Source organism: Cetorhinus maximus, chromosome 16, assembly GCF_964194155.1.
Source record: "Cetorhinus maximus chromosome 16, sCetMax3.hap1.1, whole genome shotgun sequence".
Classification (NCBI taxonomy): domain Eukaryota; kingdom Metazoa; phylum Chordata; class Chondrichthyes; order Lamniformes; family Cetorhinidae; genus Cetorhinus; species Cetorhinus maximus.
Window position 1 is genome coordinate 101443616 of NC_135894.1, and position 26205 is coordinate 101469820.

At 42.0% G+C, this 26205-nt stretch overlaps 1 protein-coding gene and 1 non-coding gene across 6 annotated transcripts in view; both read right to left on the reverse strand.

Moving 5' to 3' along the window:
- Positions 1 to 26205, reverse strand: part of gbe1b (glucan (1,4-alpha-), branching enzyme 1b) — a 599646-nt gene that overhangs the window by 105418 nt on the left and 468023 nt on the right. The window lies entirely within an intron of this gene.
- Positions 6841 to 6942, reverse strand: LOC144692082 (U6 spliceosomal RNA). The gene has a single exon (XR_013579266.1). It is a non-coding gene; the product is annotated as a U6 spliceosomal RNA (small nuclear RNA).

Here is a 26205-nt window from a genome sequence, read left to right on the forward strand (position 1 = left end):
ATGCTCAATTATTATGTTTCATTTCACTCAAGAAGCTCAACATACCCAGGGCAATGAAGCCATCCACCACTTAAACATTCACTTCCTCCATCGGTGACACACAGTAGCAGCAGTGTGTACCATCTACAAGATGCACTGCAGCAACTCACCAAGCCTCTCCTGACAACATGTGCCAAACCCACGACCTCTACCACCAGCAAGGGCAGCAGGCGCATGGGAACACCATCACCTGCAAGTTCCCTTCCAATTTCCTGACTTGGAACTACATCGCTGTTCCTTCACTGTTGCCAGGTCAAAATCCTGGAATTCCCTCCCTAACAGCACTGTGGGTGTAACTACACTACAAGGACTGCAGCAGTTTAAGGAGGCGGCTCACCACTACCTTCTCGCGGGTAATTAGGAATGGCCAATAACTGCTGGCCTAGCCAGTGACACTCACATTCAATGAATGAATTGAAAAAAAAACTTATAAGAATGTCAGTTGTCCATATTGAGTCAGTGACCCTGATCAAATGTAATACTCCGTATGTTTCACTTTACTGTGGAATCAAGCAGATAAACTGAACACCAGCAACTTGAGCACAAAATCCACGCTGACATTTCCAACTCAGTGCAACACTGCCTCAATACTGTCAGAGGTGCTGTCTTTCAAATTAGATGTTAGACCGAGGCCCAGTAAACCCTCTCAGGTGAAGGAGGCTGTGGGTGTAATGGAAGAGCGAAGAAGGGTATTGTGGAGGAAGGTAACGAGGTCAGAGCCTGTATTCATTCTCATTCAGAAACTGATTGAGTTGTGTATTTGGAGCAGTTTCTGATGCGATTTTCAGTATCAGAGATTTTTCTTTATCTATCTATGTTCTTCAGGGATTCTGCTGATTACCCAATAGGTGTGAAACATCCGCACCTTTACAGGACACACAAACATAATAGGAGCAGGAGTAGGCCTCTTGGCCCCTCGAGCATGCTCCGCCATTCAATAAGATCATGGCTGATCTGATTTTAACCTCAACTCCACGTTCCTGTCTACCTCCGAATATGAATATTTGAATTAGGAGTAGGAAATAGTTTGTGGTCACCATTAGATTCGATATTTCTTTCAATTCCAGATTTATTAATTGAATTTAAATTCCACCAGCTGCCATGGTGGGATTTGAACCCATGTCCCCAGAGCATTAGCCTGGACCTCTGGGTTATTAGTCCAGGGAAATTACCACCATGTCACCACCTTCCCCCATTCCTTCCATCCCACCTGATCTAAGGAATATAGGACAATTTAGCAGGCCTTTTAGACCCTCGAAACTGTTGCAACCAAAGAGATCATGGCTAAGCCGCGAGTAAACTCTATATACACAGCTGCCTTTGCCCTATATCCCTTAATACCTTAACAAAAATCTATCAATCTCAGTTTCAAAATTAACAATTGATCTAGCGTCAATTGCTGCCTGTGGAAAAGAGTTCCAAACTTCTACCACCCTGTGACTGCAGAGAAGTGTTTCCTAATTTCACTGCTGAATGGCCTGACTCTAATTTTCAGATTCTGTACCTTAACCCTAGAGTTGCCAACCAGCAGAAGTAGTTTGCATCTATCTGTTCTCTTGAATATCTTGAAAACATGGATCAAATCACTCCTTAACCTTCTAAATTCCGGGTGAAAACAACCCTAGTTTGTGTAAAACAAAAATAAAAATACCTGGAAAAACTCAGCAGGTCTGGCAGCATCTGTAATCTCTCCTTGTAATTCAACCCTTGGTGCTCAGGTATCATTCTAGCAAATCTGCACTGAGCTCCGAGGCCAATCTATCCTGAGATGCAGTGCCCAGAATGAAACACAGTACTGAACACAAGTGTGGTCTAATGAGGGCTTTGTAAAACTGAAACATGAATTCTACCCTATTGGATTCTCATCTTCTAGACATAAAAGCCAGCGTTCTATTAGCATTTTTGATTATTTTCTATGCCTGGACTCCACAAGTCTCTTTGGACCTCCACTGTTTCAAGCTTTTCACCATTTAGAAAGTACACAGTTCTATTTGTTTAGGTCTGAAAAGGATAATTTCACACTCGCCTGCACTGAAATCCACCTGTATTCACTTAACCTATCAATATATCTTTTAATTTTATGCTTACATCTGCAAACATAGACATGTGGCTTTCTATCCCATCATCTAAGTCATTAATACATACAATGAATAGTTGAGACCCTAACACAGATCCTTGCAGGGCACATCCTGCCAATTAGAGCACCAGCCCATTATACCTACTCTCCATCTCCTATTGCCCAGTCAATCTCCGAACCAGGTCAACAATTTGTCTTCAATTCCACGAGCTTCAACTTTAGCTAACTGGGTCTTATAAGGAACTTGATCAAATTACTTCTGGAAATCCATATAAATAACTTCCACAGACATTCCCCTGTCGACTACTTTAGCCAGTTCTTTGAAAAATTCAATGAAGTTCATCAGGCATGACCTACCCTTTACAAATGCATGTTGTTCCATCACACCATCCTTAATTATAGATTCCAGCAATTTCCCAACAATAAATGTTACGTTAACTACTCTATAATTCGATGGTTTCCTTCACTCACCTTTCTAAAACAACAGAGTAATATATGCACAGAATAATATTTGCATTGAGTAATATATGCAAAGTGCTGCTCTTTGTATCTCTCCCATTCAGATGACATGTGCTAATTTTTGCATTCTTGTAAGCTTTTCTTTTAGTTTTAAGTTGTCTCTTACCTCTTTGGTTGTCCATGGCTGACTTTTTTTTTTGGAAGTAGAGCTCTTTTGCCTTAAGGATTCAAACTGGTTCTGAGTCATGTTAATTTCTTTTTGGAACACCTCCCACTGATCTTCTGGCGTTTTACCCATTACCAAATTTGCCCATTTTACTGTGGACAGCCTGTGTCCATTGGAGTTTGCCTTCATGAAATCTAGGATTTTAGTAGCTGTTTTGTGTTTCTCCTTTTCAAACACTATGTTGAACTCGATCATCATATGATCACCATTAGATAAATATTCACACATCTTCACACATCTGGCTCCTTACTCATGAAAAAAAAATGGCCTGTCCCCTTCTATATGAAAGTTCAAATCCTCCACTAAAACCATTCTGCTTTTACCACAAGCTCATCTAATCTCTGCTTATCTACTTTCTGCCACTTCACTGCTGCTACCAGGGGCCTATGCACGATTCCCACTTCAGTCTTAAATCCTTTTCTGTTGTTAAATTCTGCCCATAAAGTCTGCACTATCTCTTTGCTTCTCATTATATCATCTCTCATTTTTGAAGTTATTCCCTCTCTACCAGATTCTGATGACAACCATGAAACTATTGCCGATTGTCGTAAAAACTCATCCATTAGGGAAGGAAATCTGCCGTCCTTACCTGGTCTGACCTACATGTGACTCCAGACCCACATCAATGTGGTTGACTCTTAAATAGGCCCTCTGAACAAGGGAAATTAGGGATGGGCAATAAATGCTGGCCTAGCCAGCGACGCCCACATCCAATAAACGAATAATTTTTTTAATTCTGTGCCGGCTCTGTGCAACAGCAATTCACCTAGAGCCATTCCTCCATATCTCCCTGTAGCCCTACACATTTTTCCTCTTCAGATAATGATCCAATTCCCTTTTTTTTCCTGATTGAACCTACCTCCACCACACTCTCAAGCAATGCATTCCAGATCTTAACCGCTCGCTGCATATGAAAATTCTTCTCCATGTTGCTTTTCATTCTTTTGCCAATTACCTTTAACCTGTGCCCTCTGGTTCTCAATCCTTCTTCCAATGGAAACGGTTTCTCCCTTTCTACCCTGTCCAGTTCCCTCATGATTTTGAATACCTCCATCAAATTTCTTCTCAACTTTCTCTTCTCCAAGGAGAACTGTCCCAACTTCTCCAATCTATGTTACTGAAGTCATTCATCCCTGGAACAATTCTCGTGAATCTTTTCTGTACTCTCTCTAATACCTTCACATCCTTCCTAAAATTTGATGCCCAGAACTGTATGCAATACTTCACTTGAAGCCAAACCGTGTTCTATACAGTTAATCAAAACGTCCTTACTCTGTGCCACTATTTATAAAGCCCAGAATGCCATATGCTTTATCAACCATGCTCTCTTTTGCTCTATTATATTTCTAACACATTTATTTCTCTCTCCTGATTTAATTAGTTTACATCTTTTAGTTTTTTCTTCACCTGTCGTGCATAATGTACAATATATGATGGTTACTCTACTCACTTTCTTTTTATTTCTTTTAGAATTATTTACACTATCCTTTCCACCCGAGTCTTCCCCTTCCACTTCATTTACTAGTTTAAAGTTCTTGTTACCACCCTATGTATTCTTTCTGCCAAGACCTAACCAGGTGGAGCCAATTGCCCCAATGGTACAGTTCCTTCCTGCCCCAATACTGGTGTCGGTGTTCCAAACACCTCTTTCTCACACCACTCCTTCAGCCACATCTTTATCTCCTGAATCTGTCTACTTGTGCAACCCTTAAGTAACACGAGAGATTTTTAATAACTTAGTTCCTAGCGCCTGGTACTCGCTGAACAGGACAGCTTCCCAAAATGGACAGCAACTGGATCTTCCCCCTCCAATATCTTTTCAAGCTGATTGAAAATGTCCCTCACCCTGGCAGGGTGGGTAAACCCGCAATGTTAGATCAAGAGGGCAGGAGACACAGGCAGAGAATTGAGATACCTAATCCCTACGCATAACTTAACGCTGGCCTCAGTATATAAAAACGTTTGACTGAACTAAGACTCTGGGATGCCACAAGGATTTAGGAACAGGAGGAAGCTATTTAGCCCCATGAGCCTGTTCTGACCTTCAATTACATCATGGTGGATCTGTATCTTAACTCTATTTATCTTCCTTGGCTCCATATTTCTTAATACCTTTTTCAAAAAAACTTTTCCTTAATACTAATTCCACCATCTTCCCACTACAACATCTAGCCATGTTGTATAGAACCTTGGTGAGGCCACAGCTGGAGTACTGTATGCAGTTCTGGTAGACACATTATAGGAAGGATGTGATTGCACTGGAGGGGGTGCAGAGGAGATTCACCAGGATGTTGCCTGGGATGAAACATTTAAGTTATGAAGAGAGGTTGGATAGACTTGGGTTGTTTTCGTTGGAGCAGAGAAGACTGAGGGGCGGCCTGATCGAGGTGTACAAGATTATGAGGGGCATGGAGAGGGTGGATAGGGAGCAGCAGTTCCCCTTAGTTGAAGGGTCAGTCACAAGGGGGCATAAGTTCAAGGTGAGGGGCAGGAGGTTTGGGGGGATGTGAGGAAAAACTTTTTTACCCAGAGGGTGGTGACAGTCTGGAATGCACTGCCTGGGAGGGTGGTGGAGGCGGGTTGCCTCACATCCTTTAAAAAGTACCTGGATGAGCACTTGGCACGTCATAACATTCAAGGCTATGGGCCAAGTGCTGGTAAATGGGATTAGGTAGGTAGGTCAGGTGTTTCTCACGTGTCGGTGCAGACTCGATGGGCCAAAGGGCCTCTTCTGCATTGTGATTCTGATTCCATGTCATGGACTCAACTTTCCTCCTCGATCATGTTATTGACTGCCTCCTTGTAAAGAAATACCTCTCAACATCGGTCCTAAACCCGTCCTTCACATTCTGAGGCTGAGCTCATTTTCTCCATCTCCACTTCTGAAAAGTGTGACCAGATTTATTTACTCTTTGACAGCATGATTCAGTTGGTAACAGTCTCACTGTGAGTCAGAAGATTGTGAGCACCTAATCCAGGCTGAACTCCAGTGCGATACTGAGGGAGCACTGCACTGTTGGAGATGCCATCTTTTGGATGAGACATTAAACTGAGGCACGACTTCCCCTCTCAGCAGGATGTAAAAGGTTCTATGGCACTATTCTGCTTTCTGTTGGCAAGATTAATGCCTCAATGCAACATCACTCAAGCAGCTGGACATCATCACATTGCTGTCTGTGGGAGTTTGCCATGTGCAAGTTGGCTACAGTTTTTCCTACATTACAATAACGACTACATTGAAAAAAAAAATTAATTGACTGTAAAGCGTTTTGGGAGATCCGGAGGTCAGGAAAGGCGCTATAGAAATGCAAGGCTTTCTTTCTCTTCCATCTCTCACACGTCTCCAAAGGGTCTTTTCAAAGCAGAGCTTAAGCTGTTCCTTACAGCTCTTCAGCAGTAGCTATTCTCCTTTGCGCACTCCTTGAGAGTGTGGAAGCACAAAGTGTGCTGGGGCCCAAGTGTGATTAGGTACGAGTGTTAACTTGGGAATTTGGTACAAGTGGGAATCTCTCTGGTAAATTGGTCTCAAGCTATTGTTTAGATTAGCAGTCAGACACTGACTTTCAAAACTGCAAACTGGTTAAGTAGCCTAGTTAACAGAAACTGTCTGCAGTGATCTGTCATCAATCACAAAGCGAATAGGTGTTAATCACTATAACAGGAAGCTGATTTAGCAGTTGTAACTTGGGTGTGAGTCATCAGTTCTCTAGAAAAGTAGATTGGTTTTGCTATTGCACAGAGTGCAATGACGAACAGCAGCTAGCTTGGAAATTTGGTGCAGAGGAACAAGGTGGTGCTGCCTTTTATATATTTTTTTCCCAGCCTCCAGAAGCTGGTGAGTATTTCATGGCTTTAATTAGATGAGAAAGTAGGTGATTGGTGAGTTTTTAAGATTTTATTCCTCTAAATGCAGGCACTACTGGGGAGATAAGAATTGCATTAAATTTGTAACTTAACTAGTTAAAATACTTGGTATAATTACAGACAACGAGTGATTGATATTTCTAAACTTGAAACCTAATTAGTTAAATTAAACACAATAAAGATGACAGGGCAGGTGATGTGTTGCAGCTGTAGCACATGGGTACTAATCTTCTCTGTATCGTTCCAATTTTAGTATATGTGCTGCCGAAGCGAGCACAAAACGCGGTGGAAGAAGCAGTTTGATCAAAGTGAGCAAATGAAGATGCGTACTGGTGGACACCAGTGTGATCCTTGGTAACCACGTCTGCATTAAGTGTCTGCAGCTTGAAGAACTTTGGCTCCAAGTTGATGAGTTGGAGTCTATGCTTTGGACACTGCAATGCATCCAGCAGGGCAGTCACACCTCTTAGGTTAGGTAATTCAAATTTCTCCCATGGTTAGGGATAGGAGGGTGCGACTATGAGTGAGGCAGGTATGGGGAAACAAGGTAGCAATAGAGGAGCCTCAGCCCTTGCAATTGTCCAACAGGTTCAAGATTCTTGCAACTTGTGTGGATGACAGCAGAGGCACCAGGGAAGGATGTGCAAACTGACTACGGCACCGTATGCAGGGATCCATTCAGGCTGCGGGAGCAAAAAGCAATGTAGTTGTTGTGGAGACAGTAGTTAGGGGATAGATAGTATTCTCTGCAGGTGAGAGAGTCATGAAGGCTGTGGTGCCTGCAAGGTGCCAGAGTTAAGGACATCTCCTCAGGACTAGAGGGGTACTTGGAGTGGGAGGAGAAGGATCCAGTTGTTTTGGTCCACATGGGTACCAACAGCGTAGATCGGACTAAAGGGTTCTGCAGAGGGAGTATGAGCAGCTAGGGACTAAATTAAAAAGCAGAAACACAAAGGTAATAACCTCTGGATTACTACCTGCACCATGACAAAATTGATAAGGGTAAATTAGGTTAGCAAGTTGAATCCATAGCTCAAACATTGGTATGGAAGGAATGGGTTTCGCTTCTTGGAGCACTGGCACTAGCACTGAGGAAAAAGGGAGCTATACCATCCGGACAGCCTTCACCTGAACCGTGCTGGGACCAGTGTACTGGCGAATTGCATAACTAGCTGCAGCATTCGTAACAAGATGGATGAATTGATAGCACAAATAAAAATAAATGGGTATGATAGATATGATGGATATGGTAGACATTCCAGAGACATGGTTCTGAAGTGACCATGGCTGGGATCTTGATATTCGAGGATACTTGACATTTTACAAGGATAGGAAGAAAGGAAAATAAGGTGGGTAGCTCTCTTATCAAGGATGAGATCAGTACAGTGGTGAGAAATGATCTTAGTATGGAGGATCAAAATGTCGAATCAGTCTGGGTGGATAAAAGGGAAGAAGTCACTGGTGGGAGTGGTTTATAGGCCACCTGACAGTAGATACACTATAGGACAGAATATAAATCAATAAATAATGAGAGCTTGTAAGAAAGGTATTGCAATAATCGTGGGGAATTTTAAACAAAAACAGAAAATGCTGGAAAAGCTCGGCAGGTCTGGCAGCATCTGTGGAGAGAGAAATCGAGTTAACCTTTCAAGACTCGAAACGTTAACTCTTTTCTCTCTCCACAGATGCTGCCAGATCTGTTGAGTTTTTCAGCATTTTCTGTTCTTATTTCAGGTTTCCAGCATCCGCAGTATTTTGCTTTTATCTTCATAAAAATTGAATGAATCAAATTGGCAAAAGTAGCCTGGAGTATGAATTCATAGAGTGTATTCGGGACAGTTTCTCTTTTTTTTGTATTAATTTATGGGATGTGGGGTCGCTGGCTAGGCCAGCATTTATTGCCCATCCTTAATTGTCCTTGAGGTGGTGGTGGTGGTGAGCTGCCTTCTTGAACAGTACATTCTGAAACCGACCAGGGAACAGTCTATTTTAGACCTGATAATGTATAATGAGACAGGGTTAATTAATGACCTCATAGTAAAGGATCCTCTAGATAAATGTGGTCATAACATGTAAGAATTTCACATTCAGTATGAGGGTGAGAAAATTGGGTCTGAAACTAGTGTCTTAAACTTAAATAAAGGCAATTACAAGGGTACGAAGACAGGGTTGGCTAAAGTAAAATGGGGAAATAGGCTAAAAGGTAAGACAGTAGAGCAGCAGTGGCAGACATTTAAGGAGATTTCGCATAACTCTCAACAAAGATATATTCCATTGAGAAAGAAATACTCCACAAGAAGGATGTATCATCGGTGACTAACTACGGAAGTTAAGGATGGTATCAAATGGAAAGAAAAGATGTACAGTGCTGCAAAGATTAGTAGTAGGCTAAAGGATTGGGAAAATGTTAAAAACTGGTACAATACGAGTAAAGAAAAATAAAGAGGAAGAAATTGGAATATGAGAGAAAATTGTCAAAAAAAAACACAGTAAAAGCTTTTACAAGAATATAAAAGGAAAAGAGTAGCTAAAGTAAGCGTCAGTCTCTTCGAGGGTAAGAGTGGGAAATTAATAATGGGAAATGAGGAAATGGCAGAGACGTGAATAAGTATTTTCGATTGTGTCTTCACAGAAGATAACACAGGAAGCATCAAAAGAATAGTAGAAAATCAAGAGGCAAAGGGAGGGAGGAACTTAGAACAATCACAATCATTAAAGAAAACATACTAGGAAAACTAATGGGATTAAAGGCTGTCAAATTCCATGGACTTGATGCCCTATATATCCTAGGATGTTAAAGGCTCTAGAGATAGTGGATGCATTGGTTGTAATCTTCCAAAATTCCCTGGATTCTGAAAATGTCCCTGCGGATTGGAAAACCACAAATGTAACACAACTATTTAAGAAAGAAGGGAGGCAGAAAGCAGGAAACAATAGTCCAGTTAATCTAACATCTGCCATTGAGAAAATGCTAGAATCTATCATTAAGGAGGTTGTAGCAGGTCAATTAGAAAATCACAATACAATTAGATAGTGTCAACATGGTTTTGGGAAAGGAAAATAATTTTTGACAGATTTATTAAAGTTCTTTGAGGATGTAACAAGCAGGGTCGATAAAGGTGAATCAGTAGATGTAGTGTATTTAAATTTCCAAAAGGCATTCGATAAGATGCCACATAAAAGGTTACTGCACAAGTTTAGTGTTGGGGGTGATATATTACCATGAATAAAGGGTTGGCTAACTAACAGGAGGCTGAGAGTTGGTATAAATGGGTCGTTTTCAGGTTGGCAAACTGTAACTAGTGGACCGCAACTGGGATCAGTGCTGGGGCCTCAACTATTTACAATCTACCTTCATGTCTTAGACGAAGGAACAGACTGCATTGTAGCCAAATTTGATGATACAAAGATAGGTAGGAAGGCAAGTTATGAGGAGGATACAAAGAGTCTGCAGTGAACTGGCAAAAAATTGGCAGATGGAGTATAATGTGAGGCCGGTCACTTTGGCAGAGAGTAGAAAAACAGAATAGTATTTAACCTCAAAATGCTACAGCAGAGAGGGATCTGAGTCACTGCACATGAATCACAAAAAGTTAGTATGCAGGTACAGCAAGTGATTAGGAAGGCAAATGGAATGTTCATGTTTATTGCATGGGGAATATAAAAGTAAGGAGGTTTTACTAGGACTGTACAGGGCCTTCGTGACAGACCACATCTGAAGAACTCTGTTACAGTACTCTGTTACAGTACTCTGTTACAGTACTCTGTTACAGTACTCTGTTACAGTACTCTGTTACAGTACTCTGTTACAGTACTCTGTCTCCTCATTTAAGTAGGGATATAATTACATTGGAAGCAGTCCAGAGAAGGTTTACCAGGCTGATTTCTGCGATGAAAGGGTTGTCTTATGATGAAAGGTTGAGCAGGTTGGGTGTATAGTCATTAGACTTTAGAAAAATTAAAGGGGACTTATTGAAACATAGAAGATTCCAAGGGGGCTTGACAGGATAGGTGCAGAGAGGATGTTTCCCCTCATGGGGGAATCCAGAACAAGGGGCACAGTTTAAAAATAAGGGGTCTCCCATTTAAGACCGAGGTGAAGAAGAATTTATTTTCTCAAAGGGTCATTAAGTCTTTGGAATTCTCCTCCATAGAGAGCAGTGGAGACTGGCTCATTGAATCTTTCGAGGCTGAGTTAGGCTTTCGATCGATGAAGGAATTAAGGTTTTCGGGGAACAGACAGGAAAGTGGAGCTAAGGCCATAATCAGATCAGCCGTGATCTTATCAAATGGTGGAACAGGCCTGATGGGCTGAATGGCCTACTCTTGCTATCTCTTATGATCTTATGTGCTGTTATATTGATCAGGACTGAACACAATGTCTCAGGTACCATCTGATGAAGCCACTTGGACTTTGAGCATCTGAACTCCGTCAATGGTAACATAACAAGGAACCTATTATTTCATGCACCATTGCAATTACATTCACAATCAGAAGGAAGCGAGTTTGAAACTACCATCAGGGAATTAAAGAGAAGAGGGCAACTATGGGCTGAAACATGCTTATTACCCAAGGACTCATTTACAATTAAATGTCAATACTTTGACTTTACTGACGTGGGGAAGAGAGATTTCGTCTTGCTACTGGCTAGTTGAGAGACTAGAGAGATCTTCTGTCTCAAGCAACGCTAAACCAGTTATCAGGACAAGCAAAAGAGGAACCCAGAGAAGGTTACATAAGTAGGTAAGCACTCTACACTTCACTAATTGCACTCCTGAGATAGTGAACTCAAGATGTGGGGTAGAAGAAAATGAATCCACAATCTATCGCAGGATAGCAAATTGTTTTCAAGCAAGGGTACAGTAATATATTATCATTATGCTGCTGGATTAGTAATTCCAAGCACCTGAGTCCAAATCCCTTGATGGCAGTTTTAAAAATCTGAATTCAGTTTAACATTTTTTTTCTTAGAAATTTGTATCGAGTGTACCAACATAGAAAAAAGCAGCAAATAGGGTCAAAGGGGGAAAAATGGTAAAAAGGAAAAATTAATGGCTCTTAACTTAAATGCATGTAGCATTCGGAATAAAATAAATTGAATTACTGGCACAAACAGAGGTTAATGTGTATGATCTTATAGCCATAATGAAGACATGGTTATAAGGAGATCAAGGCTGGGAACTAAACATTCAGGGGTATGTGACTTTTCGAAAAGACAGGCAGGAAGGAAAGGGTGGTGGGATAGCTTTGGTTCGTATGAGATGGAATAAGTACAATAACAAGAAACGATCTTGGATCGGAAGATGTAGAATCCATACGGGTGGAGGTAGGAAATAACAAGGGGAAGATGACACTGGTTGGAGTAGTCTGTCGGTCCCATAACAGTAGCTATACTGTAGGACAGAGAATAAATAGGGAGATAATGAGGGCATGTAAAAAAGGCAGTACATTAATCATGGGTGACTTTAATCTTCATGTAGATTGGGAAAATCAAATTGGCAGAGGTAGGCACAAGCAAGAATTCATAGAGTGTATTTGGGACAGTTTCTTAGAACACTATGTTGTGGATATAAACAGGGATCAGGCTATTTTAGATCTGTTAATGAGACAATTTTAATAAATGATCTCAGAGTAAAAGATTTCCTAGGAAACAGTGACCATAATATGGCAGAATTTGGCATTCAGTTTGAGAGCGAGAAAATTGGGTAGAAAACAACTGTGCTAAACTTAAATAATGGTAATTACAAAAGAATGAGGGCAGAGTTGGCTTGGGTGGACTGGGAAAGGAATTTAGCAGAAAAGATGGTTGGTGAACAATGACAGACATTTAAGAAAATAGTTCATAACTCACAACGAAGATATAACCCAGTGAGGAAGAAGGATTCTAGGAAGGGGATAAACAACCATGATTAACTGAGGTTAAGGATCGTATCAAATTGAAAGATAGAACATACAATGTTACAATGATTAGTGGTAAGCCAGAGGATTGGGAAAGTTTTAAAAACCAACAAAATATGACCAAAGAATAATAAAGAGGGAGAAAATAAACTTTGAGGGTAAACTAATAAGTAATATAAAAATGGACAGTAAGAGCTTCTTTAAATATATAAAAAGGAAGAGAGGCCAAAGTGAACATCGACCCCTTAGAGAATGAGGCTGGGAAAACAATAATGGGGAACCAGGAAATGGCAAAGGAGTTGAATAAATATTTTGCAACAGTCTTCATGGTAGAAGACACTAATAGCATTCCAAAAAACTAAATAATCAAGGGGCAAAAGTAGGAGAGGAAATAAATACAATAATTATCACTAGAGAAAAAGTACTAGGGAAAACAAATAGGGCTAAAGGCCGATAAGTCCCCTGGACCAGTTGGGGTGCATCCTAGGATATTAAAGGAAGTAGCTACAGAGATAGTGGATGCACTGGTAGTAATCTTCCAAGAATCCTTAGGTTCTGGAAAAGTCCGAGGATTGGAAAACTGCCAATGTAACACCCTTATTCAAAAAGGGAGGGAGACAAAAAACAGGTAACTATAGGCCAGTTAGCTTGACACTCATCATTGGGAAAATGTTAGAGTCTATTATACACAATGTAATAGCAGAGCATTTAGAAATGCATAATATAATCAAGCAGAAACAGCATTGCTTCATGAAGGGGAATTCATGTCTGACAAATTTATTAGAATTCTCTGAGGAGGTAACAAACACGATTGATAAAGGGGAACAAGTAGATGTAATATATTTGGATTTCCAAAAGGCGTTCGATAAGGAAACAAATATAAGGCTACTTTATAAGAGAAGAGCCTATGTTGGGGGTAGTATATTAGCATGGATAGAGTATTGGCTAACTAATAGAAGACAGAGTTGGGATGAGGGGGACACTTTCAGGATGGCAACCTGTAACTTGTGGATTGCCACAGGGATCACTGCTGGGGCCACAATTATTTAAAATACGTGACTTGGATGAGGAAAATGAATTTACTATTGTCATGTTTGCGGATGATACAAAAAATATGTGGGAAGGCAAGTGGTGAGGACGACACAGAGTCTACAGAGGGATAAAGATGGGTTAGGTGAGTGGGCAAAAGCTTGGCAGATGGAATATAATGTGGGAAATGTGAGGTTTTGCATTTTGGCTGGAAGAATAGAGGAGCTGAATACTATTTAAATGGAGGAAGACTGCAGAAGGCTGCAGCACAGAGGGATTTGAGGGTCCTTGTGCATGAATCACAAAAAGCTAGCATACAAGTTTAGCAGGTAATAGAGAAGGCAAATTGAATGTTGGTCTTTATTTCAAAGGGAATGAGGTATAAAATAGGGAACAAAAACAGAATTACCTGGAAAAACTCAGCAGATCTGGCAGCATCGGCGGAGAAGAAAAGAGTCGACGTTTCGAGTCCTCACGACCCTTCAACAGTTCTGTTGTAGGGTCGTGAGGACTCGAAACGTCGACTCTTTTCTTCTCCGCCGATGCTGCCGGACCTGCTGAGTTTTTCCAGGTAATTCTGTTTTTGTTTTGGATTTCCAGCATCCGCAGTAGTTTTTTGTTTTTATAAAATAGGGAAGTCTTGCTAAAACTATACAAGGCACTAGTTAGACCACACCTAGAATACTGTGAACAGTTTTGGTCCCCATATCTAAGGAAAGATATGCTGGCATCGGACGCTGTCCAGAGAAGGTTCACTAGATTGATCCTGGGTATGGAGGGATTTTCTTATGAGGAGAGATTGAGAATGTCGGGCCTGTACTCATTGGAGTTTAGAAGAATGAGAGGCGACTTTATTGAAACATGTAAGATTCTTAGGGGGCTTGACAGGGTAGATGCTGAGAGGTTGTTTCCCCTTGTGGGAGAGTCTAGGACCAGAGAGCATAATCTCAGAGTAAGGGGTTGCCCATTTAAAACAGAGATGAGGAGGAATTTCTTCTTTCAGTGGGTAGTGAATCAGTGGAATTCTCTACTGCAGAGGGCTGCAGAGGCTGGGTTGTTAAGTATATTCAAAGCTGAGATAGACAGATTTTTAATCAGTAAGGGAATCAAAGATTATGAGGAAAAGGCAGGAAAGTGGAGTTGAGGATTATCAGGTCAGCCATGATCTCATTGAATGGTGGAGCAGACTCAATGTGCCAAATGGCCTACTTCTGCTTGTACGTCTTATGATCTGATGGTATCAGTAAAAGTAACCATGAATCTGTTAATTTGTTATAAAAATCCATGTCCGTTTAGGATACCTGTCATCATTACACAGTTTTGGCCTGTATAAGACTCCATGGTCCCACCTCAATATCATTGATTCTCATCTTCCCCCAATTTCAGGGATGAGCAATAAATGGTGACCTTGACAGCAATGCCCACATCCCAGAAATGAGAAAGAAAACTAATACATTAGTAGGACCTTTGTTATCTGGCTACAAATAAAATTATATATTACTGAGAAAGGCCGATGTTCAACCAAGGCTAGGAAATACAGGAATTACTACTTTAGGACGTAGCATATGCAGCCAAGTTTGGGTTTTAAAAGCTTATAAATGAAAGTGATGAAAAGAAAGTGGCAGGAGGTATGGAGGGCTAGTTTATTCCAGTGCTAAGACATTTTTTAAAAATTTAGCTCTGAGCTCCTGGTACTTGCTGAACATCTTCCCTACTTTTTTTCCTAGTTGTTACCAATATGGATCTTTCCCCTCCAATATATTTTCAAACTGGTTAAAATGGTCTCTCCCCCTGGTGGGGTGGGTAACCTAGTGAAGATAAATCAGGAGGGGAGGTGTCGAAGCAGAAAATTGAAATTCCTAATCCCCACACATATCTTAAAATTGGCCCCAGTGTATAAAAAAGGTTTGATTGAAGGAAGCCTCTTTGATGTCATAAGAATGTATGGGTCGTATGCACAAAATAGCTGCCATATTTTCCTCTGTGAGTCACCTTGAAAGTAATTAAGAGTGCTAAAGTACTCCAAATAAATGCCCCTAAAATAAAATTAAGTTAATTTTGCTAAACTAAAATATGATATATAGAAAGTCAGTTTCTCTATTCCCTCAATAGATGTAATCTGCAAAAGTAAGAATTCATATTATAGAATGATACAGACTTGGCCAGCAACACTTGCAGGACATTGTAATGCCTCTACAGCCCATTTGAACTCGTTGGAGTTTGGAAGAATGAGAGGTGACTTTATTGAAACATATAAGATTCTTAGGGGACTTGACAGGATAGATGCTGAGAGGTTGTTTCCCCTTGTGGAAGAGTCTAGGACCAGGGTAGGGGATATGCCAGGCCATGAGGTGACAGATTGTATTTCAGTACAATTGATGGCCCACAGCGCCTCATGGATGAAAAGTCTTGAGTTGCTAGATCTGTCTGAAATCTATCCCATTTAGCGCGGTACCACACAACACGATGGAGGGTATCCTCAATGTGAAGGCGGGACTTAGTCTCCACAATGACTGTGCGATACTGTCATGGACAGATGCATCTGCGGCAGGTAGGTTGGTGAGGATGAGGTTAAGTCTGTTTTTCCCTCTTGCTGGTTCCTTCACCACCTACCACAGATCCAGTCTTGCAGCTATGTTATTTAGGACTTGGCCAGCTCAGTCAGTACTGGTGTTATCGAGCCACTCTTGGTGATGGGCATTGAAGTGCCCCATTCAGAGTACATTCTGTGCCCTTGCCACCCTCAATGCTTCCTCCAATTGGAGTTCAACATGGAGAAGCACTGATTCATCAACTGAGGGAGGGCGGTACATGGTAATCAGCAGGAGGTTTCCTTGCCCACTTTTGATCTGATGCCATGAGACTTCATGGGGTCCGGAGTCGATGTTGAGGACTCCCAGGGCAACTCCCTCCCGACTGTATACCACTGTGCCGCCACCTCTGCTGGGTCTGTCCAGGGATGGTGATGATGGTGTCTGCGACATTATCTGTAAGATATGATTCCGTGAGGATGACTATGTCAGGCTGTTGCTTGACTAGTCTGTGAGACAGCTCTCCCAATTTTGGCACTAGCCCCAGATGTTAGTAAGGAGGGCTTTGCACGGTCAACAGGGCTGAGATTGCTGTTGTCATTTCCGGTGCTGGGTGGTCAGTCCGGTTTCATTCCTTTTTTGTAGCAGTTTGATACAACTGAGTGGAGAACAATAGTGAACCAGATGGGTTTTTACAACAATTGACAATGGTTTCATGATCATTATTAGATTTTTTATCAAATTCAAATTCCACCATCTGCCATGGATTTGAACCCTGGTCCCCAGAGCATTACCCTGGGTCTCTGGATTACTAGTGCAGTGACAATACCACTATGCCACCACCTCCCCAATGTCTCATCTCCCCTGGTTCTTCTGCCAATTATTTTAAATCTGTGTCCCTAGTTACCAACTCCCCTGCCAGTGAAAACAGCTTCTCCCCATTCACTCTGTGAAAATCAAATTTAATGCAAGTTATTGCACTATAATGCTAGATATTAAGAGGCTCACCCTGACTACAGAGCCTAGAACTAGGAGGTCATTGTATCAGAATAAGAAATGACAGCTGCATTTCCTTACACTGAGGAGAAATTTCTTCACTCAGAGAGTTGTGAGTCTTTCGAGTTCTAAACCCAGAGTGTGGCGGATGATCAGCCATCGAGTATACTCAAGACTGAGATCAATAAATGTTTGGACCCTAAGGAACCAAGGGACATGGGAATAGAGTAGAAAAGTGGAAGTTGAGGTAGAAGATCAGCCACAATAGTTTTATATGGCAGAGCAGACTCAAGGGGATGAATGGCTCACTCCAGTTCCCATTTTTTATGTTCTTATAATCTAACCAATAAAATCAAATTTCTCAGAACGCTTAAATATGTGAACAATTTTTTTTTTTAAAAAGAGACAGTTGAAGTTTACAATGGTAGTCCTCCACATTCTGTTAGTTAGGTTAGAAACCTCAAGCAGAAAGTTTGGGAAGTTTAAAACTTGACTTGCCAAGGTAAAAGAAGAGAAAGGGAGGGAGAGAGAGTGTGTGTGGAAGCCAAGACAGACATAAATGCAAGGAATTCGTATTAACTAAAAATACCAGCCAAACAAACTGTGGAAGATTAAAATCAGCAGCAGCTTTAGAAAGCCCAGCATCCTTCTGCAGAATATATAAAGCTATTGATTTTCGGACCTTATTGCAGTGTGAACAGATCAATAATGAAATATGGCTGGGAGGTTTGGGAAGGTACTGCATAGGAACAATTAACAAGTAGTACTCGACTTAGAACGAATTCATGATTCTCAAAGAAAACCTTCGACCTTCTTATCCTAACCCATCCCCAAGGGGATGGGAATGAAGTAAGAGTGTGAGAGTGTGTGTGTGTGTGTGTGTGAGCAAGGGAGAAAAGTGAGGGGGTGAAAGAAGTGAGTGAGTGAGAGTGAGACAGAGAGAGAGAGGGGTGTGTGTGTGAGGGGGTGTGTGAGAGGGGTGTGTGAGGGTGTGTGTGAGGAAGAGAGAGAAAAAGAGAGGTGGTGGTGGGGGGAGAAACAACATGGGGAAATGCAGCTCTGTAAAGCAAATTAAGAATCCAAAAGGACACATGTAAAGTTATGCAAACACTTTCAGACTGACAAGATACCCTCAACTCAGGTGGATGTAAAAGATCCCACGGCATGATATTGAAGAAAAGCTAGGGAGCTCACCCCAGTGTCCTGGGCCAATATTTATTACCCCCAATCAAAATCATGAGAAATATTTGGAGCTGCACAACTTAGTGAGTAACAATGAGCAGTGTGAATATAATAAATCAGGAACAGAACAATGCACTGGGAATGATAACATGCATGCCCAACCAGTACTGTTGGTTTTATACTTCTTTCTCAGCAGTTGCTCAAGGGAACTTCATCTTCTATAATGTGGGAGGGGAACATTTGTAATTTTATCCAAAAATGAAGTCTGCCTGAAGCAGGGAAAAATATTACCCTCTGCACTGTCATCTAAAGCTTTGTGCTGTGCTATCTAACTCTTCAATAAACAAGCTCAGAAAATAGAGACTTTGATCAAACACTGCCTTCCAACTGAACAACTCACCCATGACCCAATGCCAAAATACCTTGGCATCACTCCTGACCATGTATTGGCAACGCCTCCAGAATACCAGAGCCAAGGTCAAACAAGAGTGAATCTGATATGGAAACTGCCAGGTACCACTTGGGGCAGAGAGCCAACACTCTATATACACTGCTTCACTCACCATGGTCTACTCAACAGCAGAGCACTGCTGCTCAACCTGCTTCAGGAGCCGCCACACAAAAGTGGTAGATATTCACCTCCGGGAAGCCATGAGGATTATTTCTGGGATGTTGAGGCCAATGCAGCTCAAGTGGCTTCCTGTGCTAGCACATACTGAACCTGCTGATGTCTGCAGGGAAAACATCCTCCTCTGCTGAGTATTTCTAGGGTTCCTAACAGGCCTTCACAGTAACCAAAGTGGCCCAGGACATAAGGAGTCTCACTGTACTTCGCCCTGTATCAATTGACCCTTTCTTACTCATTCCCCAATTCTGCAGCAAGAATTAGGGTGGACATTGGAACCCAGACCCTACTAAAACACTCTCCACACCTAACAAACTGAAGACAGCCCCATCTCTCAATGACACACCTCCTGGTTGACTGCAACCTGGTAACCGATCTGAATGGTGAAATCCCCGGTTTCAGCACTGTATGTAAAATCTGGACAACCCTTGTCCACTTGAGGACGAGCTAGGGAAAATGTGACCACTTTCTTCACAAGTGGAACATGAGGAACCGCTCAAATTGTGACTATGGTCATCAAGTCAGACAATCGCAACCAGTCACACTGCATCAGCTGAAGCCACTGAATGAGCTGTTAACCTTGACATCGAACTGTAACTGTTTCCACAGGCATATGAATAAAAAAATAGACAAACACATTGAGAAACCTAGGATGGATAGAAGGTCACCTACAAATCTTTGAAGGTCATAGGGCAAGTTGATAAAGTAAAAAGGCATATGGGTTCTTGGCTTCTAAGAGGGTAAATGATTGCAAAAACAAGGAAGCCACGCTAAGCCTTTATAAAGTCACCACTTAGGACTCAGCTGGATTACTGCTTGAAGGAAAATTGATTTGCAAGGATATGGGGAAAGAGCAGGGAAGTGGCATTCCTCTTTGAAAGAGTTGATGCAGGCTCAATGGGCTGAATGGCCTCTTTCTGGAATGTACTATTCTATGAATGTGCATGAGCATCACTTTTCTGTCCCCAGACCAGCCCTTATTTGGTGTCTGTTCTGCTCGTCCAATCATATACGTTTCCAGTTGGCCTCACTCAAAAAAAGGCTAAAGTTGCCCCCTCCCTCATCCCTCGCAAAACAGGAACTTACAGTTACAACGCTTAAGTGCTGGGTTTACAATCACAACTCTAAATCACAGCAGGTTGTCACCTCATCAGAGTCAGTCCATCAGACCAAGTAATCGCTGCATAATGATTCAACTTTGATTACTGACCATTACAGCTTAATGCTGGTTTTACACCAGTAAGGTTGGCAGCTAGATGAAAATCAAAAGATTAAAGTTTTCAAGTTTAATGCAAAAGGAAAAAGTAATTACTAAGCAATATAAACACAATGAGACTAGGTTGAAAGTTCCCACTCCAGAGACTTGAGCATAAAATTCAGACTAACACTCCAGGTGCCAAGACTGAGGGAGGGAGTGCTGCACTGTCATAGGTGCCATCTTTTGAATGAGGCGATAAATTGAGGCCCCATCTGCCCTCTCAGGTGGGTGTAAAAGATCCCAAGGCATTGTTTGCAGGAGATTAGGGGAGTTCTCCCCAATGTCTAAGGTCAATATTTATCCCTCAATCAACATCAGAAATAAATTCCAGATCAGCTGCTCATTATGCCATTGCTGTTTGTGGGATCTTGCTATGTGCAAATTGGCTGCCATGTTACACATTATATATGGTTATTTCTTTAATCTGCATTCACATTCTGGGGGCACAAGTCTCAAAGCACAAAATGACCGTTATTTCACATCAGAAGGATCATCTATCTGGTAGAAGAATAGTAAACATGGGAGGGTGAAAATCCAGCAATGGAACAGAGAATGGTGTTATTTGGAGTTACTTCCAGTTTGTTCAGCAGCCCAAGGAGAGCTTGATGCTGACAGTTCATTAATATCCATCAAGCTGATGTCACCAAACGTTACCAATCCTCCCACCACCCCTTTTCTGCTCTTGGCGATGGCCCAATTTCAGCCAGTTCCACTGACTTAACATTGTGTCCACAACACAGAAACAAGTCATTCAGCCCATCAGGCTACGCTGCTAGTTATGCTTCACATGCAACTCCTCCGGCCCCTCTATTAGGAAGGTGCAGAACAATTGCTGTATTAACATCGGAGCACAGGCTCACTCTGAGCTGAAAAGGCTGCTGAGCCATACATCACTTGGCAACGGGAAATATATCTTTTGAAATGATAAAGCATCGAATAGCTTAGATTTACTTATTCCATACAACATAGAATGTCGCCATTCAGAAGGAAGTTATTCAGCCCATTTATGCCTACGCCACCTCTCTGTCCATTTAGTAGTCAGCACCTGTGCTTGCTATCTAAATCATAGCAAAATTCTTATGTCTGCGTCCTAATCCTGTCAATTTTGTGCACTATCAACTTCTTTGTCCACACTTGGAATGGTCTGTAAATGTGTAATAGTCTTTAAAGCCCTTTTTCAGAGAAGATTCTAGTGCCACCATGGGGTGGGGTTGGGGGGGGGTGAGGGAGAGAAAGAGGTGTTACTTCAAAGCAGTCACTGAATTAATTATGTTTGCCTTGGTCCAATTTTGATATATCCTCTAATCCCTTCATCCAAGAACAGTAACTGACCTCCTGACTCCCCAAAGCCTGTCCATCATCTACAAGGTACAAGTCAGGAGTGTGATGGAATACTCTCCACTTGCCTGGATGAGTGCAGCTCCCGCAACACTCAAGAAGTTTAACACCATCTAAGACAGAGCAGCCCGCTTGATTGGCACCCCATTCACAAACATTCACTCCCCCTACCACCAATGCACAGTGGCAGCAGTGTGTACCATCTACAAGGTGCACTGCAGGAACTCAACAAGGTTCCTTAGAAAGCACCTTCCAAACCCACAGCCACTACCATCTAGAAGGACGAGTGCAGCAGATAGATGGGAACACCACCACCAGGAAGTTCCCCTCCAAGCCACACACCATCCTCACTTGGAAATATATCACTATCCCTTCTCTGTCGCTGGCTCGAAGTCTTGGAACTCCCTTCGTAACAGCACTGTGGGTGTACCTACAACACATGGACTGCAGTGGTTCAAGAAGGCAGCTCACCATCACCTGCTCAAGGGAAATTAGGGATAGGCAATAAATGCTGGCCTAGCCAACAATACCCAAATCCTATGAATGAATTTTTAAAAAGATGTCTCGACTCTATGTGCAATGCGATGGAGGATTGATTAGCACCTTTAAAAAAAAACTATATTACATTTCAAAAGCAAGGAAGTTTAACTTATAGAAATCACTAATTAGACCTAAATCTGGAGCATGTTGTCCAATTCAGGGAACCACACTTTAGGAAGGATGTCGAGCACATGAAAAGAATACAGAGGAGATTTACTAGAATGATTCCAGGGCTAAATAACTTCAGTTCTGTGGAGAAGCTGGGACTGCTCGCTTTAAAGCAGAGAAGGTTAAGCCAAGGTTTAATACAGGTTTTTTGAAATCACAAAGGATCTTGTTAAGATTAAATAAAGAAAATGATTTTGACTGGCAGCAGGGTCAGTAACCAGGGGAAACAGGTTTAAAGTAATTGACAAAACAAGAAGAATTAGACGAAGAGTTTTTGTTTTACACACAGGGTTAGTAGTGATCTGGAAGTCAGATTCAGTAGTGACTTTCAAAATGAAATTTGATAAATAGTTGATGTGGAAAAACTTGCAGGGCCATGGGGAAAGAGCGAGTCAGAGAGTGGGATTAACTGAATCATTCTTGAAAAGAGCCGACACAATTGAATCGTAGAATGGCAGAAGAGAGAGAGAGAGGCCATTCAGTGTATTATTCTAGGACTGTGTGAAACATTCATCGATTTTAAACACCATTATGGATTCTGCTCTTTCCACTCATTCTGGCCGGACATTCCAATGATCGCATGTAGTAATCTCCCTATCTGCTTTCAGCGATGGTCTTAAATTTCCACTGTTTAAAAATCATTTTTAGTTAATAAACTGCATGATATGCTGTGCGAGGTCTGCAGATACAGCACCGTCGTCCCTTTCTGTACAACATACCAACTTGAAACAACAGAAAATACACTTCAAAACCAAAATAATTCTTCACAGCACTTCAATTTTTAAAAAAGGGAGGTCCCAAAGGGAAGAACTCCTTTTTAAAATCAATAGTCAAAGTTCCACTACAAATTGTGGCATTATTGAGGGGAACTGGATGGTATTGGGATCCTCTGGTCACTGCATACCAGTGGAGCTGAGGCTGGTGACTACATCCACTGCTTGTAAGGGTTCTTCATGAAATGAATGAGCACAATCCAGTTATCCAGTTCTTAATAGCCACAGGTTCACAGCACAAGTACCACCTCTAATTTGGCATTAATTAAGCATTAAATTGGTAACATTAAATAGCCTGGAGGAGAATACCCATGGGAAGTTGAAAGATTCATATTACTGCAAGAGATGATTTCTCCAGGCTGGGATTGAATGTGGGCCAGAGTAGAGCGAGACTTGTTCTGTAGCCAATCTGCTATGCAGGGGGTGGGGGGTGATTGATGCAGATTCTGAATGTGCACACTTCAATACCTCCCACGTCCAACAGTGCCATCACTCAAATATTCACCAAAACAAAGAAAAATGCCTCATTCTGTATAAACAATAGCTATAAAGAGAGTAATCCAGGGAATTAGAAGACAGAGAACAGGTGCGCCTTTCTGATGGGGGAGTGGTGCAAGGGAAAAAAAATTAAATAAGTGGGAGAGGCGCCCTGTGGCCCCGGGTGCATGGAGGGGGCAACACGCCTCCTGGGCACCGGGAGGGGGCAACACGCCCCCTGGGCACCAGGAGGGGGCAGCATGCATACCCTGGGCACCGGGAGGGGGCAGCATGCATACCCTGGGCACCGGGAGGGGGCAGCATGCATACCCTGGGCACCGGGAGGGGGCAGCATGCATACCCTGGGCACCGGGAGGGGGGCAATACACATCTCCTGGCACATAGAGTGGAAAATACGCACCTCCTGGGCACCTGGAAAGGGACAACGCTTGCAATGGAGAGTGTGCTAAGTAGGTATTAAATGTAGTATAGACTGATGGAAATACAGAAACCATGGTAACATGGCTGTGTTGGTTAAGGATTCCACTCAAAGAATTAGCATCCTGAGCTGCTGCCTAACTGATATCAGCATTCACATTACTGTTTATATCTGGGATATTGAAGTAATTTGTTTCATTCCAACTTTGGTGTGTACTTTCAGCTTTCAAGGTTGCAGAAAGCTGCCTGCAATGAGCTAACAGTACAGGGTTCTTTGCTGTTTGGACTGTACCAAACAGCCAAATTATGGTCAGGCCTCAACAAATATTTAATCTGAAACTATAAAATTAGAGGCAGGAATGACCAAATCCCTGCGTGCAGAACCCCAACTGGAATTCCTGAATTGTAAAAGCTTCACAAGTCAAAGCACTCAAATTAGGAAAAGGGCTGATTATGAAATGGAAGGTTGTTTTTAAATGCAGTGCACCAGACCTATAATGAAGGCACATCAGCATTCCAACACATTGTGATGTTAAAATATCTAACATCACAGCCAGTGCAAATAATGAGTGCATTGGGAAAGATAGAGACACAATGAGAGACAGAGGTTGAGAAAGAGAGAGAGAGAGAGGAGTGAGAGTTCAGCGGGGGGAGAGAGAGGGGGAGAGGGAGAGGCAATGAGGTAGAAAGAGTGAAAATGAGACAGGTAGTCTGAGAGGAAACCGACTCCAAGTATCCTGACACAAAACAGAAGGTGCTGGAAACATGGATCATACAGTCAGCATGTCTAGGTAGGTTAATGTTCCGGGTGTACATCTTGCAGCGGTACTGAAGGATTCTGCAACTGAAATATGATCCTGACATTTTACTTTTAGCTGATCAACTTGCTGTACACTTCTAGCACAACATAAAGCAAACTGCTGCAGGTGGTGGAAATCTGAAATAAAAAACAGAAAGCGGTGGAAATATTCAGCAAGGTAAGGAGGGAGAAAGGAGAGAAACAGAATTAACGTTTCAGGTCAGCGATGACCCTTTGCGATGATTGTGATGAACCCCAAAGAGAAAAGAAGAAAGAAACTTAGCTGAAGTTTAAATCGGACTTTGGAGACTGGAAACTACCTCAGTGTTTCTGCGCCTGCTTTGGCCAGAGAAGTGCTGTACATGCACAGTTGGTTGATTGTCACGTTTTCAGTCCAGAACCGGCCCCACACACATGCGGAGTTTGTTTTTTTATTTCTTTAGGTTGGGTGCTAGCCCTGTGTCTGTGTAGAAGAGAAACAAGAAGAAAGTGAAACAGCACAAAAAGGTCAGGTGACCTAGAAGAGGAGCATCATTCTGCAAAAAATGCTAGCAGAAGCAGGTCATGGGAGCTGCACGGAGCAGGTCCCAGAACAAAGAAGAAAGGTTCCAAAACCAGGGAGTGGGACAGAAAGGGAGACAGTCAAGTCAAGGGACAAGAACAGGAATCTGAATCAGGTCCTGTTAAGTGGAATTGAAAGTAAGGAGCAGAGGAAGCAACTCCGAATTAAAGAGACAGAGCTGTAGAGAGCAGACTTAAAGCAAAGTGGGCTTGAGAGAAGCCAGAAGATCCAAGGAGACAGCTGAAGGTTGGTGACTCTTTACTGTGGGCTTTTGGAGGTGTTCTGCTTGGCACGGTTGAATATCCGAGAGAGTGCATGCAAAAGGTGAAGCTTGAATGTACAAAGAGATCCAGGGAACAGAGAGCTTGAAGCCCTGGAGGTGGATCCTTGTTGAAGACATCTAAGAGAAAGTGTAGTTTGGGAGAGAATTCCAAGGCGAGTTCTTTGAGCGTAGAGATTGGAAACACTCGTGAGAAAGACAGAGTTTCAGTGAGACTGGTTGGCTCATGGTGTAACAAGCGTCTTTGGGGTGGGTTGATGAGAAATCCATAGCATCGGCTTTGGGAGGCATATGCCACTTGATTTTTGGAGTGCAGTATGTCTGACCGCTGTTCACCTATTAGTTTACATGTACTGCATACTTACCGTGAATATTAGAGTTTAAGACAGACATTGTTATATAACATGTGTTATCTTTTCAAATTTGTATGTATCTGTAAAGGTATAGTTGTGGTAAAGGAGTAATGTAATTTGACTCATTTACTGGTGTTTGTATTGAAATCTTTCCAACCTTTTTGTCTAGTGTCACATAGTTTTTTTTCTTGCTTAATAAATATTTTATTCTTTTGTTAAAAGTTTGTCAGCCAACTCCTGTGACTCTGCTCAGCCACCCTCCACACAAATAAAAGTTAGGATCTATCAACTC